General features: G+C 41.6%; 1 protein-coding gene and 1 pseudogene across 1 annotated transcript in view; both read right to left on the bottom strand.

Annotated features, from left to right (window-relative positions):
* The window catches only part of DTNBP1 (dystrobrevin binding protein 1), a 163,804-nt gene that overhangs the window by 22,199 nt on the left and 119,925 nt on the right, over positions 1-21,680 (bottom strand). The window lies entirely within an intron of this gene.
* Positions 1,808-5,810, bottom strand: LOC139004401 (5'-nucleotidase domain-containing protein 2 pseudogene; annotated as a pseudogene).

Below are 21,680 nucleotides of genomic sequence, written 5' to 3'. Positions count from 1 at the left end.
CTTAAACTTACACAATGTTATATATTGATTATATCTCAATGAAAAACTCTAGGATGCTACCAAGAAATTTTTTTAAACAACAAAAAACACACCATAGCAGTATGTACAATGATCGGCAAGCTCCATATGGCTGATCTGCCTTAGTCATTGCCTTACACCCACACTCAACATCACACTTCACAACTCTGAGTTTTATAAAATCCTGTAGGCATGATGTATCTTAAAAACTCAATAATGGAGTATATTTTTATTCCAAACTGGTCATAGTATCCAATACTTAGAATATTCTGGGCATTCTTCTATTGTAATCTACATACATGCAAGAAATACAAGTTTATCATTAACCAAAGCAACACAACAGGAAAGTAAATCTTCCCAAGGATATGTAATTCTATGTATAAGACTGATGATGTGCATTCTATATTTCCACACCACCCTAACTTATACATGCACCTCATATCTTTGTTTACAGGGAGATGTAACCTGAAAAGAGCACAGGTTCTGAATCAGTCAGTGGGGCTGGGGTCTTATCCCTTTTAGCAGGCGCTTCTGGTGCCTCACACCACATACCTCCCTCAGCCTACCTCCGATTTCAGCTGCAACTCTGGAAGGCAGCTCTGTGGGACCTACTTCATATGCCCACAGGCCCCACCGCAAGGCCATGCCTGTGTACCTGTATGACTTTCTGGTCAGAGTATTCTCTGAATCCTGGAACGGAAAAGCCACCATAACAAGTTCTGGGGAATGAAGGCGGCTGTCACCCGAAGGCTGACAGAAGTCAGTGTACCACAGCAGTCTCCCATCCTTTGGGTGGATGACTCTAGAAGTCATCTGAACACAACTCAGAGGTCCTCGTAGAGCTGCAGACCCTTGGCTGTGGCAGCAACTTGAATAATCCATCCCTTTATTAACTTTCTTCCTTGCTCGCTCTCTCTGCTCTCTTGCTTCCTGGGATCACCTCCCAAACAAACTTCCTGCAGCAAAATCCTCATCTCGGGCTCTGCTTCCAGAGAAGCCCAGGCCAGACATCTATTACTGGCTAGAATTAACTTAATCTCTCTGTGTCTCAACTTCCTCCTCTGTACAGGAAAGGTAAAAAGACCTATTTCATAAGATTGTTGGCAGAATTACATGAGGTAACACATGTGAATCACCAGACACATGGCACTGACCAATAGCTGACAGCTAATGTTAATATCAGCACTATTTAAAACAGCAGATTCTTAAAAAGGAAATGATATGAATCATTACCAGGAACCAGACACTTCAGAGTTAGTTACCTCTCAGTGCCCTTAATAAATATGCAAGGAATATCAGAGTGTGCTCCCAAGAGCAGAAAGAAGAGGACTGAGAGGACGGCTTTCCCTTTGTCTCCCTTCAGCCGGCAGCCTGCCTGCGACACGCCTCACGTGCAGGCGATAGCCAGCCCTGAAGCAGATTAGGTATGCTTCAAACACTGCACACAAAGGCCAACTAACCTTTTAAAAGACAATTCCAGAATAAGCAGCTCCAAAACAAAGTCCATGTAGAAAGCATCAGAGGGATTTTCATGAAAGAATTTGCTGTTTGAATTGAATTAAGATTTCTATAAAATATACTTATGTAACTTGGAAACTTTCATTCTTCTCAAGACCTCTGCTTCAGTTCAGTTCTCTCATGTTTCTCAATTGTAAGTCCTACTGTTTTTGTTTTTGGGAGCGAGATCACTTTATTGCCCATCTGGACAGATGCTGCCCAGAGTGGGCGGGGCAGGAGGGCTGGGGCCTGTTATCTACGATAAAGGTGTCCTCAGCGGATGTGGGCCATGTCACTGAGGAAGGGTGTCTTCATGCAGCTGGTGCAGAGCTAGTCCATCCAGGAGTGGCGCCTCCTGCTGCAGGGGCAGACGGCACGGGTACAGGGTGAAGTCCATGCAGTAGTTGAGCAGGCAGCTGAGGGAGGCCAGATCAGAGAAGCGCATGAGGCACCTTGAGAAGTAGGTGGGGTTGTGAAAGTGTGGAAGATGCTCCCAAACTGAGTGTTGAACAGGGCCTTAGTGATACACCTCAACTCCTGCCGCTCCTTCATCGAGAAAGCCAGCACCTGCCATGACTCGGCATCCTGGTAGATCTGCATGTGCTGCAGCAGCCCCGGGAGTACCTGCTGCCACATTAGCGAGTGCATGTACTGCTCCGTGTAGATGATGCGGTCACACTCCAGCTCAGGGATGATGGCACCTGTGCGCCAGCCGTGTCACAGCATGAGGTCCTCCAGGTCACTGAAGAGGTAGTCTCTAAAGTAGAGCATACAGGAGCCGTGCCATTCTGTGGGACACAGGAAGTCAAACAGGTTTCCCTGCCGATAGATCTTGCCCTTTTCCAAGCTAGTGATGTGGTCCCACTGGAGCGAGCCCTTCTCATCACATTTTCTGAAAGGCTTGCGCAGGTCAGTGAAGAAGCTGGGCTTGTCCGCCTGTATGATGACCACATCAAACAGCTGGCGCCAGTCGGGACCCACTATGTGCCGCATCCCCTTGTCCACGAAACTGAAAGGGCTGTTGGTGATGAGGAACAACTGTTTCCCATGGTCCACCAGGCGGCTCAGGACAGTGAATGTCTCATCCCTTCTCAGGATGTACTTCTCCATGTCCCGCTCAATCCACTGGTACCTCAGGCCTTTCACGTGCACATCTCAAATGGTATCCGTTACATCCTTGTAGAGGTGCGCTTGGTCAAACTCCAGGCCATGGCCCAAGAAGTGACCCACCACGCAGGAGAGCAGTGGCATCTGTGGCAGCAAGAAGATGTCCATGAACTGCTTAATGGAGAGACCCTTGCCATAGAAGTCGCTCATCTGGTAGGGTGGGATGTGCTGGGTTCCCCCATACAGGTCGATCACCTCCTCATCTGGCACAGGTTGCAGGCCCCTTTAGGCCGTTCCCAGTTGCACATAAGGGAAGGCAACAATCTTCATCAAAAGGCTCTTCTGAATGTCATAGTGGAGGCCACGGATAGCAAAGCTGGGATTGTAGTCATACTTCCAAATGCCCTCTGGATACTTGCAGTGCTCAATCAGGATGTCCCAGGCGGCACTGAACATCTCTGGATGCAGTGAGTCTGCGTACTGGGCCAGCATGTAGTCATAGTTGAAGCCATAGACCTCGACATCATGCAGGCTGATCTCATTATTGGCATAGATGGCTGCTGGGTTCAGGAGACTGCAGACCTCGTGTGAGGCCTGAATGGTGAGGCCCACAGCGCAGCCAACGCCAAAGCAGCCCCTTCTCTCTCAGGCCCTGTACCTCACCCAGGTGACCCTCTTTAACTCATTTTAAATCGGAGCAGGACTGGGCCTTCCACTCTAGGGTGGTGGGCCAGGAGTCACCGCACCTGCCAGATTCTGACCTCAACCAGTCCTATGGTTTTTTATCTTAGGTTTTTAGTATGGGAATGAACTCTAATCATGTCTCAACCTCACAAAAGGGGAGGCTTGGATTAGGAAACTTAAAATAACATTTGTTTAAAAAGGAAGAAAACAATTTTTTTAAGTTTTAAAGCACTTTACACACTTGTTTGAAATACTTCAATTGCCCTATATGGGCGCACACTGTTCCAGAGCTCCTTGCACCTCAGAGCTGCCACTGAGCGAGACTGACGGTGAGCAGTCACACTCCAGCTCCACACTCAGGCCTTGGAGAAAGAGCACACAACAAAGGCGGAACCACTGCCGCGCTCAGCAGCCGGGAAGATTCACCCTCAGCCGCATGCCTGCACCAGGATGTTCTAATTCTGCTGTTTGTCCTGGAATCACCAGCCCAGTTTTCACCAAGAAACAACCACATTTGGGAATAGCAAAATGATGGAAGGACATCTGAGAGAATATTTCAAATCTAGAGGGTGAGAAGCATGTGAATTTAGAATGACTCTAGAAAAATACAAATTATGGACATCTTCTACAAGGAAAAATGATGCCTTGTTTGCATTTACGATGTCATTTATTATACTGGGGAAAGCAAAACAATCTCAAAGAATTATACAACTGCAAAACATAGCCTTAAGATTAAAAAAAAAAAAAAACCATGAAAGAATTGCAGTAGTTTTTCTACCAGGAGTCAGGAGTAATCATTTAATTCCATTATCAACCCAGGTCTGTTTCTCTTTTATTTCAACTCCAGATCATTGCTCAAGTTTTATCTGACTGCAACTTCCACTTTAGCAACCACTACCAATTTCAAATGGATAAATTACTCAAAACAACAACAAAATCCCATTACCAGTGAAGATGGCATAATCAATTCTCAATTATAAATTTTAATAGGGCACAAGGGTTCCACAAAATACATGAAATAGTTTTTAAAATCCATCAGGCTCATTTTAGGAACCATTTCAACCTATTCCACAGCTAAGCCTTTAACACCACTGCTCTAAGTAGCAAAAGACAGTGAGGTGTTAGGCCTGAAAATGGCCCGCAGCTGCTGGGAGGAAGGGCACAGGTGATGTGAGGAAAACCAGGATAACCCTCTCCAGTAGAAGAGTTAGTGAGAACCTCTTCAATGTTAAAAGAGAAACAATAAAATTTAAATATGAGTTAAGAAAAATTTTGGTAATCTTTTCATAATATTAAAGATTAAGAGAACTTTTCATTCAAGATAAATAACAGACTAAGAATAAATTTAAAACCTATGATTTAAATATTAGAGTTCAGATGTTTTTATACTGTTGGAGAGTAGGAGAGTATGACTTTTGTGATACTAAGATACATATGACATGATCAAGGCAGAAATGTAAAATCTCTGTAAATTTCTAAACAAATTTCTAAATACAAATAATAAGCAAATACTTTCCAAACTGTTTTTGTTAAAACTTAACTGTTAACCAGCTGTCAAACTACAGGACCTCTAAAAGACAATACCAAAATCTGTTAGTGTGGTAGAATTTTTAAAAGTCCTCTGAAATCACCAAAAATAGATGACCACAACTTAACATTTGGGTGTACATACATGAGGTTTTCTGTTTTCCGTGAACTAGATGAAATTACTATATTCAATCTTTTTTTTTTTTTATCACTGGAAGAATTGCTGTTTTTAACTTTTTTCTTTGAAACAATTACAGGTTCAGAGGATATTGTAAAAAAATGTATAGGGTAGTCCTGTGCATCCACCCTGAACTTCCACAATGTTATGTATAAACAAGATGGTACAATATCAAAATCCAAACAACTGACACTGGTGCATTCCACAGCGCTTAGTCAGACTTCACTAGTCACACATGCATTGTGTGTGTTTGGGGGCCAGGCAGGGGAGCCCTCGGATGTTTTATGTACAGTCTTGTGTAACAACCACAATCAAGACATTCAACTGTACTATCTTAGTTGCCCAGATCACCTTCTTGTAACCATACCCTCCTTTCCCTAACCACTAACCTATTCTCCAAATCTATAATTACTAGAGGTCCGGTGCACAAAATTCATGCACTCGAGGGAGGGGGAGGTGGGTCCCTCAGCCCAGCCTGCACTCTCTCTCGCAGTCGGACATCCTTAGCGCTGCTGCGGAGGCGGGACAGGCTCCTGCCACCGCAGCTGCGCTCACCAGCCATGAGCCCTATGGGAGCGCACTGACTACCACTGGGCAGCTCCTGCGTTGAGTGTCTGCCCCCTGGTGGTCAATGCATGTCATAATGACCAGTGGTTCTGCCGTTCAGTTGATTTGTATATTACCCTTTTATTATATAGGATTATTATATAGGATGTTATTTCACACATTTTACATACATAGAATCATGAAGTGTATACCCTTTCATTTTTTCACTCACCAAAATTTCCTTGAGGGTCATCCAAGTTGTTGCATGCACTAACAATTTGTTCCTTTTTCTTGCTAAATAGAATTTCATGGTATAGATGTGCCACAGTTTGTTTAACCATTCATTCACTATCGGCTATTCTGCATAAAGCTGCTATGAACATTAGTATATTAGTTCCTGAATGAAAATAAGTCCTTTCTCTGAGATAAATGTGCAAGAATGCAATTCCTGGGTCATATGATAAGTGCATTGTTTGGTTTGGAAAGGAACAGCCAAACTCTTTTTCAGAGTGGCTGTTCCATTTCCTATCCCCGTCACCATGCCTGTCTGGGTGCCCCCACTCTGCCAGCACCTGGTGAGACTTACTAACTGTAATTCAAGGAATCTGTTACCTATCTCCCTTCTTTTCCCCAGAGTGTGTGTCTGTTAGAAACAAGTTTCAACTTCCTCTTATATATTTTAATTATTGCTTCTTTTCTAAAGGTACTTTTAGTTCCTTGAGATATTTCTGTTTTTTCCATAACTTTACTTTTCTTTACATTTGGACATAGTAAAACATTTAATTTAAAAAATTCTATTCAGGAACTGAGGACTTGTTAGACAATGAAAAAATATACAATGCAACAAGATTTCCTTCATTTTAAAACCCACTAATTCTGCACTTGTACTATATTTAACAGCTATGTTTTATTTCTGCCTTAAGTTAGTTTTCAAAATAATACAAACTCAACCATTTTTAAAGTCTACACAACCTCTTGCTCCCACCTTAAAAAATGAATACAAGCTGTCTCAGATCGGACCAAAAAGATACACTAAAACATTTCTCTAGAATTGGGGTTTTTATATATAGATTTTTAAAATATCAACTTCTGTGCCCTAGGATTCCAGTTTTTAAAGTTTTCTATTTAGCTTTCATGAATAATTACTCTCTACGACAGACTTAAAATTACTTTATACCATATATTATTTCTATGAGTATTCTCAAGTATTATAGAGCCCTTATTCCTCAGAATTGGTATTTCAAAAATTAATTCTCCTGAGCATGCTAAAATAAACACATTTCTAAAAAGAAAGTGAAATGACTTTTTACAGAAGTTTTCTTCACCCTCCTCCAACACACATACATGCACACACACACAAATAACCCTTACACACATTTCTCAAGAACCAAATGGTACTTATTTTATTTCCTTTACATGCAACTAAGAAAGGATGGTCCTTACCTAAAGTGTGGTGGTTTAGAATAATTGCAGGCAGTCAGAATAAATAACTTTTAAACAACAAAGAGCTCATGGCAACTCCTCAGGAGACGTCGTCACCAAGTTCTGAGCAGCTACTGAACAGCTGTTTCCTAAAACCATGTCACAGGAAACAAACACTATTCTAATATCTAAACTTCTGGAACACTTTAAAAATTTCTGTCAATTACCCTGAAGGAAATGACCACTATCTAGAATATTAGCATATTGATACTGCAGAAACACAATGTGTACAAGGTTTACTGAAGAGAGTAAGACAGAAATGCTGAACTGTACCTTATCTTTTCTGGCAGGAACAAGGCAGCCCAGATGACCTGGTGTAGCTGTGGGTCTCTAGCCTCGGATGCCCATTGGTTAAGGGGGAAGGAAGGGGTGTTGGATGATATCCATAAGAAGATCATGTCCAGTTCTTAAATACTACATTTCTATTTTTATTAATTTTTCATTGAGGAAGGAAGAGGTAATCCCAAATCCTGTCTATGTTTTGGTAAAATTATATGAACATCAGATTAGCAGTAAGGAATTTAGGACCTTTTGAATTTGACAGTGATGTTTCAAAAAAATTTAAATGTAACTATTAACAAAAACCTGAAGGTATTTTTGTATTCCTTTTCCTGGTCATTTTATTGCTTAAAGGATGATTAGCTTAAGGTTAATGGATAAGTGAGAAATGCACTCAATCTGTGGGCAGAGGCTTCATGATCTTTGAACGTGTTCAAGGCTAAAGGTGGGAAGTTGGCAGCAGAGCTTAGTGGCCTTGAATGAGTTCAGGTAGCATGGAGATTGCTGTACTTCCTGCAGGGATCGACAGATAACCAAATGGATAGGATGAGTCACACAGGCCAAGGACTGGTTCAACTCCATTTGAAAGTGCTATTCTGTGATATGTTGACAGAAGGTACTTTTTCCAGAAACAATACATAAAAATGCTGTATAAATTATGAAGTGTTACCCCATGTTTTGGGTGGTTTCCTTTTTTTTTTTCCTGTAGGACTAAAAAATTTCAGGCTAGAAGCTCTGTGTTATGGATATTTAGACAACAGCCAATTTCCTAAAAGTTTTACGTCACACCTGAAACTTCCCTGAATTTTACTTAGGGTACTGTGACCTACTCAATAACAATTATTTGGAAGAGGGAGAAGAGAAGAGGTTTAGATCTCTATAGGAATCCTTTCAAACTCCCAAGATATATTTTTTTATTACTGCATGAAAGATTCTGGAAAATCAGTACAAACCTGCAATTAAAGAATTCATTCAAAGGGGTTATAAATAAAGAAAGTAGGCCAGTGGTCTCAACCTTTAGTGGCATCAAAATCACCTCAACGGCTGATGAACATAGATTGCTGGGCCCCATGCCCAGCATATCTGATTCAGTACTGGAGGGACAGAGAATTTGCATTTCTAACCAGCTCCCAGGTGATGCCGATGCTGCAGGGTCCAAGGATCAGACTAAGAACCACTGCTCGAGGTGAACTATAACTGTGCACCCACTTCAGATTTTTACTTTGTACAAATATTTATAGAATGAATAATGAAAGAAATGTAAGATGGGGAGCTGGCACAATTCACAGAAATGACAGAAATGGCCTCTTCTTAACTCTCTTAAAAATATCAACAAAATCATCTAGAAAGGAAAATCTTCAGCAACAACGGAATGCATAATCACAAACAAGCATGGCCTGTGGTCATCTTTACTGTTGACAGACAAGCACCCTAGGTGGGTTCCCTCCACAGGAACTCTATCCCATTCTGTGGAACCTCTTAAGTCCCTGCTCAACGGCTCAGTGGCTTATACAGCAAGATACAAAAACAAGGTGATCAGATAGATTTTTTTTGTCCTGAACCCCAGCTCTAACCAAGGGTATATTCTCATCCTTTCCATTTCCAGAAACAACATAAAGAGGGTTTCTGATCATTTTTAGTTAGACATTCATGTTAACAATATAAAATTACATTTGTACTTAAACTAATAGATAAAATTCTGGAAAATAAAACCTAAGAGAAAAAAGTAAACACACCCAAAGTGAGATATGAGAGACAGTATGCCAACACAGATGCAGAAGAGATGTAAAAATGTGATGAATAATGGCATCCAGAACATGCCATACCAAAATATGGCACCCTGGAATACTGAAGATTTTACGCTGAAGGAATCTGAGAAAATGGCAGAATCAAGATTACTCCTTCCTTCCTGCAACCTTTCTCCCCTGAAACAGGGGATCCTCATACCCGGAGGAGAGGAGCATCTTTACCCCAAAACTGAGGGGGTAAAGAATCCGAGCACAAGGACCTTGTTAAGTCTCTTCCCTCCCCCAAGCCCACCCAGTTTTCTACACTCACCTTATACCCCTTCACCTGTGGCATCCTTCACTACTATGCATTCTCCATCCAACCTCCCATAACAATACACAGGTCTGTTTCTTCAGGTCTTCATTTCCTTACGAAGGCCCCCATGTCACATAAACTTATATTACATAAATTTGTATGCTTTTGTCCTGTTAATTTGTCAGTTTAATTTTTAGATCCAGCCAGGGGCCCCAAAATGACTGAGGAAAACTTTGCTCAAATACATGCTAACACACTTTGAAACATCAACAAAATAAATAATGTGAATCAAAATTATACATAAGACAGAAATTAACAAAAGAATTGAAAGTGTTAAATATAAAAATATGATGAAAAAACTGAAATTCTTTTCAACTTTTCAAAGACCTTGGGGTATTGAAAAGAATGTGATATCAGTAATCCTGATATCACAACTTTGATGATATATATATTTTTTAAATATATTTTATTGATTTTTTACAGAGAGGAAGGGAGAGAGATAGTTAGAAACATCGATGGGAGAGAGACATCGATCAGCTGCCTCCTGCACATCTCCCATTGGGGATGTGCCCGCAACCCAGGTACATGCCCTTGACCGGAATCGAACCTGGGACCCTTCAGTCCGCAGGCCGACGCTCTATCCACTGAGCCAAACCAGTTTCGGCGATGATATATATATTTTTTAAAGCTAGAGGAGTGGGCAGCCTAGCCTTACCAGATATTAAAACACTTCATAAAATAATAATTAAAAGATCATGGAAAACAAGAAGAGATGGCTGGATCATTAAAATGAAATATCCCCCAAACAGACTCAACCATATGTTAAACTGAAAGGAAATATCAGAACAAAAATAAGAAAGTAATAAATGGTATTGTAAAAACTGGCCAATTTTATAAAATAAATTTAAAAGCATACCAGATAAATTAAATAATTGAGCATCAAAAATAAAATATGATGCCTGACTGGTTTGGCTCAGTGGATAGAACGTCGGCCTGCAGACTGAAGGGTCCCAGGTTCGATTCCAGTCAAGGGCGTGTACCTTGGTTGCAGGCACATCCCCAGTGGGGGGTGTGCAGGAGGCAGCTGATCAATGTTTCTCTCTCATCGATGTTTCTGACTCTCTATCTCTCTCCCTTCCTCTCTGTAAAAAATCAATAAAATATATTTTTTTTAAAAAATAAAATATGAGCAAATTTTTAAAAAAACAAATTAAATCTTTAAAGTTACCAACAGAAGGATCTTCCATGCTATTGAAGAGATTATCAAAGATCAACAGATCTTATGTAACACAAACACTAATCTTGCACGTTTAAAAAAATACAACGGAAAGGGAAATGACAGATTAAAAAAAACAGCACAAGTGGCAAAAGACTATTATTTTGAAGCAAATGGTTGGAAAAAATTAAGACTCGAATAATATCCTTTCTATAGAAAAAACAGATAATTCACAGAAAAGAAAAAATGTTCAGCCCTATATGTTGCCAAAAATGAACTAACAGTTTTGGCCAATTATATATTGGCCAATATATAAACAATAATAACAAGAGTAAGGTGAGATACTCTATTAGTGATAGTATAAATTGTCAAAAGACCCTTTGAAAGTAATTTGATATCATGTATCAAAACCCACTAAAAAATCCATATACTTTTACCTAATACTGCCTCTTCTGAAGATATGTGCCAATTACATAATCCAAGAAAAAAAAGATAGCTACATAAAGAAGCTCATTCTGCATTAAATGACACATCCACTTGATGAACCATAATGTAGTTATCAATAAATATGACCAAGATATTTATGATAGTAAGTTAAAGAAGAATAAAAAGACAGATATGTGTAACTCATCATAAGAAGAAGAACTAGTAAGCACTCCTGAAAATATAGTTTCATTAATTCGGTGAGATTGTGGATAGTTGTTAGCTTTCAATGGTATAACTTTTTTGTAATGTTATCATATGGCTTTAGAATTAAAAATTCAAATAAGCAGATGATTCTATAAATACACAAAATATTCCCCAATAACTATAAGATGTATTTTGACATATTCAACACTTTCCTGATTTTAGTGATGTTACAAACTTAAATAATTCATTACTTAAAAATATTCAATGTATGAATGTATTTCTCTATTCTTATGTGATACCATTCATGCATTTAATCATTCAGTACATTTAATAAGCATGCTTACTATGTGCCTATAATTCCTTATGACTCATTTGTTCACAACCTAAAATACCACTTTAATGTAGCAATACTATAGCAAAATCTATTATTAACTGGAATTTTTACAACCAGAAATTTTTATTAATCAAAATTTTTGAGCTTCACCAGTTTAAATAGTTAATCAAATGATAACCTAAGGCATTAAAAGATTTTAAAACTTTCTGAATTAGAAACTTTTATAAGACATTCTACTGCTCTGAAAATTGGTAATTTTTGACAGACTAAATGGTAGATAAAAGGTTTGTATTAACCAGAAACTTTCCATCCTTGGAAACCTAACATGCTCGTTATGCAACATTTTAAAAAGATTTAGAAAAGCTCCATTTGCTATGGATTCATGGCAGATCCCTTTTAAAAGAAAAAAGTCGTTTTTGTTCAGGTAGAAATGCTCAAGTTATAGACTTTCAGATGCAGTCCTCTGACACATTCGGATGCAGTCCTTTGACACATTAAAAAATCTGTTCATGGGTTAAGATTACCCCTAGGTTTTGCATCAGTATTTTCTATTCCTAAATTCTAAACCCAGGACTACAAGTTCTTCCAATATCTAACATTTGGAAGGAAGAAATTACTTTTTTTTTTTTTTTGTCAACAGAAAACATAAGGATACAAAAACTAAAAGCATCCCCTTGCTCCTAACATTTGGAGTTAAGTACAATAGTGGTGTCAATGGAATTTGCTCAGTAAGACAATTCTCAGATCTACTAGTGACTTAGACTGGCTCCTATTTATAAAAGAATCTTGAAACATTTCAAAAAGCTAAAGTCACATGCATTTCTAGAGAGTTGGAGGAGTGGGAGAAAAAAAAATAAAAGAAAGAAGGTAATAACATCTAAAATCTAAAAATGAGGCAATGTACAATTATATTAAAAAAACAAACACACACAACTCATAGTGACTGGGCCTGGTGTTGAAGCCTATATAGTATGGGTTTTTTTAATCATGAGAAAAACATGGATACTAAGTTTAGGTATTCATTAATTATTAAAAGTTTATATTTCCATATCTTATTCAGGAACAAGTGACCATTTGACAAATGTGAACTAAAGCAATCCCCTGAGATTACTCTCACTATCGGAGTGGGGGAAAAGCTTTGGCTGTTTTCTCCTGCATCAGATAAAAAATAAAATGCAGTCAGAGAAAATACCACTTACAATTTATGTTTGACTCCAAAGAATGTGTCAAAGGACTGCATCTGAAAGTCTATAACTTGAGCATTTCTACCTGAACGAAAATGACTTTTTTCTTTTGAAAGGGATCTGAATAGAAAGTTCAGAAACATGCAGCTGGGTGCGGGCAAACAGTGGGGTGGATGGACTCATCCTAGCACCCCACCCTGCTCCCTCTGGCCCCCTGGCTCCCTTGGGCCTCCTCTTGGATCGAATTGTCCTGCCTGCAGTAGGTTGCATTATCTTTCACCCCAGCATTTTATACTCAGCTGGCTGCCACTAAGCTCTGTGAAAAGTTTTTACAGGATAAGACCCTTCCAGCTCTTCAGAGCCAAGATTCTGTGTTTTGAGGTTTACTATTTCCCTGGAACATCTGCATTTTATTAGGACACTACAGAATCCAAAAGCCTTTAAAGCTCAAGGAATAAAGCTAACTGAGGAATTGCTCTCTTAATTATTTTGGGCAGGGGCTCAAAATGGGGCTTTGCCAATTCCATTTCTACTTCAAGAACTGTTCCTGTCTGAGGTGAGAGAACTTAAGTGCTTGGGCAGACAGTTCCCTGAGATCCTCCATGGGACACTCAGAAAGCAAACTCATGTTTAGTTTAAGATTACAAATTAGCATAATGATTTTCAGTGTTAATAAAATAACTTTACATGTTAGATTTCTTTAGACTTTAAAAACACTCAATATCCAAAACCACCACTTTTAAACACGTTTGTTTTGTTTTTTTACTTATGTTGCTATGATTCCAAATTAAGTAGTCCAAAATTACAATCTAAAACAATAGTTTCAAACCTATTCAAGTTTAAGAGTGGGTGTACTTTTATTGACAATTTACTGAAAATATATACATGACAAAAATCTATTATGAACTCAATAGCACTTTTAAAAAGTTTTTATTGATTTTTAAAAGAAAGGAAGAGAGAGGGAGAGAGAGAAACATTAATGAGAGAGAAACATCGAGCAGCTGCCCCCTGAGCACCCCACAATGATACCAAGCCTGAAACCTGGGCATATGCTCTGACCGGGAATCAAACAGACAAGCTCTTGGTTCATAGGTCGAGGCACAACCACTGGTGGTTGATGCTCAACCACTGAGTGACACCGGCCAGGCATCAGTCGCACTTTTAAAATGACTCTGAAGTTTATGTCCCATAACAGTTACACACATTTAAAACAGAATACTGCATATATTTTCAATACAGAATATTTCTTTCTCACATAAGACACAGAGCTCAACATGCTTTGGATGCAAGGGCCTCTTGTTATACTAGTAAATGTCTTCATGCCACAAGTTGGGAATACTGTCTTTAAAATGTTCAGTGACAGTCAAATCTCAGCATGCTTGAAATCTGGTATCTGTTGGAAATCTCATTATTTCCAAAAAATATTTTAAAAATGGGGATTTATCATTTTCAATGACAACCTGTTGAAGGCTTATAATGAGTGGCTTATGAATAAAATAGTAGTATGAATGGCTGCCTTGGTCCCCTCCCTCCTTCCACCACAAGTACCTCCTCACATCCAGCTAATTAATGAGATGAGGATGAGATGGTCCCTGAGTAGATCCACCGGTCCAGAAGCAGATAAAGAGGCTGCATGAAAAAGGGACTAGCATGGGCATGTCAGTATGTGAGGCAGCATGCTGAGTATCTTGAATATTCTCCCTTCGCTTTGTCCTATTTCCTAAAATTTCACCAGTTAGAGATTTATACGTTTTAACATATCCCTTTTAAGCAATTAGAATACTATATTTGGGAGTTTTGAGAAATTTTTCACATTCAAAATTTAATGTGTATTACTTTATGCTTACTTTCTCCGTAATACTTCTCTCAGATTAATGCTGTAGAGATTGGGGTAGAAATGGGTAGACAGACAGCTGATTTTAGAGAAAGGAGCAGTGGGAAGGGAGAGGGCAACTGTGGTGGGGGACTCAGTAGGGACTCTGGCCATGAAGGTATAATGCCTGGCAGAAAGAGGGACCACAAGTGAAAAAGACAAGAGGAAATACACTATTCCTGATTCAAAATTGTGCCCATAGGTGTTTTGGTTTTTTTTAATCCTCTGCTCTTCCTGTTTTCTCCTGGCTCTTCAACTACATTAAGGGCAGTGAAGATATTTGTAAGAACAGCTTCGAAACTAAACCACTATTCAGGAACTTTCCCCAAGAAACTGCTTTCCCAGTTAACAAATGACAACCATCATCATATGGTACCTCATACAAACCAAGCTCTCTTCCCATGCCCCAACTTTGTGAGTGTGCTTGCCCTTTGCTCAGAGACCTGCACTCAGTGAACCTCTGTGCATCCTCCAGGTCTCAGCTCAACTGCTCATCCTCCTCGGACAAACACAGGTAGTTGTAGGCTCTCCTTCGTCCATGCTCCCACTGTAACAGATACATTGGTACTGCGCCACATGCTTGCCCTCTGTCACTCCGCCAGACACTAAGTTCCTTGGGAATAGACACTACATCTTTTAAAGGAGACAAGGATATGCACCCCAAAATATGCCACTTTGGCTTTAGAATTATTTTGAGCTGAAGGCCACTCAGACACAGCAGGTGCAGGAAAAGCTCTTTGCCCTTCCTTTTCTGTCTAAAATCAGGGTCTACATTTCCCTTTGTAAAGGAAGTATAAAATTCCACTAGTAAAGGTGTCTCCCTCTCCCATTATAGGAACAGGATGGTGACTTAATCATTGGGAATGAATCATCAACACAGAAGGCACCAAACTTGAGTCCACATGACAAATCTTACTGAATATCATTATTTCCCATATATCACCCCTAAAGCCCCAACCACCCTGCTTCCTTTGTCTAGTTACTTCTCCATAATTTATCACCCTTTGTTAAAATGGTATATGAGACCCCAGGTCTAATTGCTGCTTTGGGTCTTCACTTCTTTTCTGTGAAGGCCTGTGTTCATGTAAAAATTAAAATATCAACATCAAATAAAATTTGTATGCTTTTTCTCCTGTTAATTACACTGTCTTTTGTCAGTGTAATTTTCAGGGCCTTAGAACTAAACCTAAATAGAGGAGAAAGCCTTTCCTTCCCTACACTTTCAACTTGGCCTTTAATGACTGTAATGTGCTCAGCACAAGTCTGATGAATGAACTGGAGACTGCACAATAAGTACCAAATGTCCAGGAGAAGGGAAACACCAGTTGCACAAGGCAGTCACAACCAGCCAGATGTTCAAGATGCAGCGATGCAGAAGGTGAACAGCACACAGTTCAGGAAACAGCAGTGTGGCTGACAGGAAACACTGGCATGCCACTATGTGAGCTGAGAACAAATGTATAATCATCAAGGCTAAAAGTGGGAGTAGGAAGTGGCTATAACAGGCTTTTAGAGACTGACAGTGGACAATGATGTCAAATTGATCCATATAATTAGTGCAGTACACATTAAAAACACCTGAGCTTAACAAGATTCATTTTAGTACAAAAATGCCCTTACCCAAGGACTTTGGGAAAAGTTGGCTGAGAAACGTATAAAGCATTAAAACAGCATTCTATAAATAATCAATCATCCCCAAATGATCAACAAAATATAGCCTCTGAATCACTCCCCAAAAATTGATATTTACAAAATGATGCAGTATACCTTTCCTTAGGGTTGACAACAACTGAAAGCAGCCAGAGAAACTGAAAGAATATAGAGAGGTTTATTCGGAATAGCATAAACCTTATAAGGATATTTATCCATTCCATAAAAAATTCATCCTCCACATACGAGATTATGGGAATTCCCTTATATGCACTCTATTAAAATTACAGCAGTTCATATATAAGAAGTCTATTTAGTTGTAAAAGAAAAGTATAACTCACAAGCTAAGCTAAAATAAGACCCATGTTGTTTTGAAAACTGTGTCCTTTTCATGAACTCTTCAAATGTCATTTTTCCTTAGAATGAAGGTTTCCAGATATAAGTTGTTTCCTCACTAAGTGGTCTTCACTGTTCTAGGCACAAGTAGGAATGCAAAAGTGACTGTGAAATAAGCAAATTGTTGACTAATTATGAGACAGGAGTAAGAAGGCATAGTATTTAGGAAATACCCACTGGTTTCTCTATGAGATGGTTTGTAACATATCTGGAAAACCACCCTGCTGTATTTGCGTGTACTTTAAATATGTTAGTATATAAACTAAGGCCCTGGTTAAAGATACAAGATTGTTAAACACTTAAAAACACAAACTTCACATTATGTAAGATGGCACTATATAACATATATTCTGTTTTAAATTCAGGTAAGACAGAACCACATAATATTTCAGAGAGGTGATTTGATTAGCATCTTGGCATAAATTGTGTTAGACCTTTCAATGTCCTTATCATATGCAGAGAAACAACTGTTTATTCTTCATGCTCAAGGGAATTAATGACAATGATCTTGGCAACAGGTGACCTTTGGCTATGCCATTTCTCAAATACAATCTAATAATAGACAAAAAGGATAATTGACCGTACCTTTGCTACGACTCCATTGGCTAGTCAGCAGGATATGCAAATTAACCTCCAACAAAGATGGCGGCTAATTTGCATACTGAAGGCAGGGCCGGCAGCCCACAGACGCTGCCCACGGGATCCGCCCGGATCCGCAACCCGGTGAGGCGGGGGCGGCAGCGCGCGAGGCTGCCCACAGGACCAGGGACCCGGACCCCTGACCCGGAGAGGTGGGGCCGGCAGCATGTGAGGCTGCCCGCGGGACCAGGGACCCGGATCCATGACCCGGCGAGGCGGGACGGAAGCACGCACGGGGCAGAGCAGCCGGGATTGGGCAGGGCAGGACGCCTGGCTTCCGCCCAGCCCCAGTCACTCCGGGCAGGTGAGCAGCGCGCACTGGCTTCTGGCCCTGCCCAGGCCACTCCGGGCCTGTGGGCAGCACGCAGAGAGCCTCAGGACAGGGCAGGCGGGCCGCCAGAGGGCGGGCTGTACTCCCCACATGGCTGTGGTGGCAGCTGTGAGCGTGCCAAGTGGAGCCTGCAGGCCGAGCTGAAGTAGCGCCTGCAGGCCATCAGCGCCCAGGAGTGGCTGCACAAGTCCCACCTCCTGGCCCAGAAGGTGCAGGATCGCAGGGACAGCCACCATGGCGGGCCAGATTGATGTCCTCCTGGCCGCACCACGGGGGTTTGCGGATCTGCAAAGCCACAGACCTCCGGTGTGCACATCCTCTCCTCCCCCACTTGCATGCGAACATCCCCCAGCACACTGTCACCCTCTCGTGCCTGCAACAGTCGCAGACCAAGGTGTGCACAAGTCCCCCGCCCCATGCCTCTCTGCCGCACTTCCATCAACCCCAGCATGCCTAACACCCTCACAGGATGTGCACACGTCCCCTCCGACATGCTCACATCCTTTGGAGAGTGTCTGCGTATTCTGGGTGCTGAGGGTGGGCGCCTGTGAGATGACAGTGAGAGGGCGGAGTGGTGACGCCCTGTTCCAGGAGGAGGCCAATGCAGCGACGAGATCACCTCTGTGGGGCTAATGCAGGTGCTGAGGTGGGAGCAGGTGCAGACAGACACACCTGGTGGGCGTAGGCGGCCCTCACTGAGGTGCCTTCGGTCAGCGTTCAAGATCAAGAACCCAGAGGCGGAGAGGAATTCTGTCCTCTCAGTGAAACAGTGGGATAGTCGGGGCGACTGCAGAGAAGGAATGTGCACTTTGGGTGCCAGCACCCATGAGCGAAGGCTGCCCTGACTGAGCCTCGCTTGCTTGGGGCCTAGCGCACTCCTGCCAGGCAGCGGGTGACAGGACGTGCTTTTCCAAATTAATGAGAGAAAACGTTGATTCTCCCGCTGCCCACGAAGGTGGAAAGTGAAGTGGGGAGACATGTGGGGAGTGAGTGAGGTTCCCTGTCTGGGGGTTCCAAATCTGCCGTTGGTTTCTTTACCGCTGACTAGAGATATACAGGGTGTCTCCCCAAAATGTATACACACTTTGAATACCTACTAATTCCAATGGTTTTAAGCATGAGAAGAAAGAAACAACAATGGAGCTGTTATCTGTTAAAAGTGTGGGCACTAACAGGCAGTCAGATATTCCCTGAGGTGTCTCAGATTGGAGAGGGTGCAGGCCAGACTGAGGGGCCCCTTTCCCCCCCCTACCCCAGTGCATGAATTTCGTGCACCGGGCTACTAGTTTACTTATAAAAAGTAAATCCATGTGGATCACTTAGAAAAAGGCCCAGATGTCTGATAATTAATTTTTTTCCAGTTAATCTTGATTGTTGAGATTATTACAGATGTCCCTCTTTTTCCTCCCATAACTCCCCACCACCCGGTTCCCACCCCACCCCAGGCTCTCATCACCCTATTGTCTGTGTCCATAGGTAATGCATACATGCATATAAGATCTTTGTCTAAACTCTTCTCGCACCGCCCCACACCCCCTTCCCTCTGAGAATCGTCAGTCTGTTCCATTTCCATGCCTCTGATTCTATTCCATTCACCAGTTTATTCTGTTCATCAGATTTTTTATTCATTTGATTTTTAGATTCACTTGTTGATAGATATGTATTTGTTGTCACTTTGTTGTTCATATTTTTTATCTTTATCTTTTTCTTCTTCCTCTTCCTAAAGAATACCCTTCAGCATTTCATATAATACTGGTTTGGTGGTGATGTACTCCTTTAGCTTTTTCTTGTCTGTGAAGCTCTCTATCTGACCTTCAATTCTAAATGATAACTTTGCTGGGTAGAGTATTCTTGGTTGTAGGTTCTTGCTATTCATCACTTTGAATATTTCTTGCCACTCCCTTCTGGCCTGCATAGTTTCTGTTGAGAAATCAGCTGACAGTCATATGGGCACTGCCTTGTCAGTAACTAACTGTTTTTCTCTTGCTGCTTTTAAGATTCTCTCTTTGTCTTTTGCCCATGGCATTTTAATTATGATGTGTCTTGGTGTGGTCCTCTTTGGATTCCTCTTGTTTGGGGTTCTCTGCACTTCCTGGACTTGTAAGTCTATTTCTTTCACCAGGTAGGGGAAGTTTTCTTTATTTCTTCAAATAGGTTTTCAATATCTTGTTCTCTCTTCTTCTGGCACCCCCATAATTCAGATGTTGGTATGGGTGAAGTTGTCCCAGAGGCTCCTTACACTATCTTCATTTTTTTGGATTTTTTTTTCTTTTTGCTCTTCTGGTTGGGTGTTTTTTGCTTCCTGGTATTTCAAATAATTGATTTGATTCTCGGGATCCTCTAATCTACTGTTGAATCCCTATATATTATTCTTTATTTCAGTCAGTGTATGCTTAATTTCTGACTGGTCCTTTTCCATTTTTTTGGCATGCTAAGATCCTTGAAAGTCTCACTAAGTTCCTCAAAGGTTTCTAGAAGATTCTTGAGTAACCTTAAAACTGTGGTTTTGAACTCCAGTAGTTTGCTTTCTTCCATTTCTTTCATTTGTGACATGTTTCTTTGTCTCTGCATTTTGGCTGCTTCCCTGTTTGTTTTTATGTATTAGGTAGCTGCTAAGTCTCCTTGAGTTGATAGAGTGGCCTTGTGTAGTAGGTGTCCTGTAGGGCCCAGTGGCTCAGCCTCCCCAATCACCTGAGGTGGACACTCTTGGTGCACCCCTTTGTGGGCTGTGTGCACAGTTTTGTTGTAGTTGAGCCTGGTGTCACTGGGAGGAATTGATCTCCAGGCCACTTGGCTATGGGGACTGGCTGCTACTACAGTGGGAGAGCTGCTGTGCAGGAGACACCCTTAAGCAGCAGGACTTGCTTCAGTGGGGCTTTGGTGCTCACTGAGTCTGCCCCTTGAGTGTGTCGCTTTTGAATGCATAGAGTTATAATCTGGTATGGTCTGATCCTCACCACGGGGTACACTGGCTCTTGGGTCTCCAGGGAGATGCAAAGTCAGCCACTGCCTGGGGCCACCCAGCAGGAGCTACAGAGAGATCTGCAGATTCCTCTTCTTTGTATAGGATTTGGAAGTGTCAATGCAAGGCCCAGCTGTGAAGCAAGGCAGGCTGGTGCTGGTGCCGGCCTCAGGCCTTTTACTGATAGCTTTGGAGCTCCCTGACCCAGCTGCAGCTTGTTTGACAGGTTTTTGCCTGAGAAAGGACAAACCATTCATATGCAAAAGTTGCTGTGCATAGCTTTGGTGGGGTTGTAAATTGGGTGGTGCAGAGTCTCAGGGAATCTCCAGGGTGGAGCAAACAGATATGGCTGCCAGTCAGCCCTGCAACCGGGAGGTCCCAGCACAGCAACAATGATCGCTGCGAGCACCTCTGTCTGGAAGAAAGCCACCCCCGAGTTCCTGCCCCGATGCCAGACAGTTCAGTTTCTCCCTGTATGTGTCTGGGTCCCCCAGAGCCTCGCCTGGCACTGGAGCTCACAGGAAGTGGGAGCCTGTATATTCAGTTCCTGGTGCCGGCCTTGTAAGAGGAGCAGCTGGGTCTCCAGCAGCCTGTGTGTCACTCATCCCCAATCCGCACTGCTTTTTACAGTCCATAGTTCTTACAGCCCAACCCATAGGGACTTCTTTCCCCAGCTCTGGGACCCTGGGCTGGGGTCTGGTGTGGGGCTGGGACTCCTTGCTCCACCAGGCAGCTTCCGCAGAGGCAATCTCCCTCCCAATTAAAAAAGAGGAACACCCAAGTGCCGGACCAACCCGTTCTGGGCCTCCTCACCTCCTACCAGTCTCAGTGTGCTTTCTTCTTTACTTCTCTAGTTGTAGTACTTCCACTCAGCCAGCTTTCCTGTGGTTCTGGGTGATAGTTGTTTTGTATTTTAGTTGTAATTTTGATGTGGTTGTGGGAGGCAGCAAGTATAGGCGTTTACCTATGCCACCATCTTGATTCTCTCCTCTGATAGTTAATTTTTACATCTTTTCATTTTTTGCCCATTTCCTTTCCTACACCAAATTCCCTTCATTTATGATCATGGACATATATACAAGAGATGAAATGTTTTCCATTTTA

The sequence above is a fragment of the Myotis yumanensis genome, unplaced genomic scaffold, assembly GCF_028538775.1.
Source record: "Myotis yumanensis isolate MYYU_CA2020_CCGP unplaced genomic scaffold, mMyoYum1.0.hap1 SCAF_2, whole genome shotgun sequence".
In the NCBI taxonomy this organism is placed as follows: domain Eukaryota; kingdom Metazoa; phylum Chordata; class Mammalia; order Chiroptera; family Vespertilionidae; genus Myotis; species Myotis yumanensis.
Note: the sequence above shows the minus strand (reverse complement) of the source record. Positions and strands in the feature narration are given on the sequence as shown.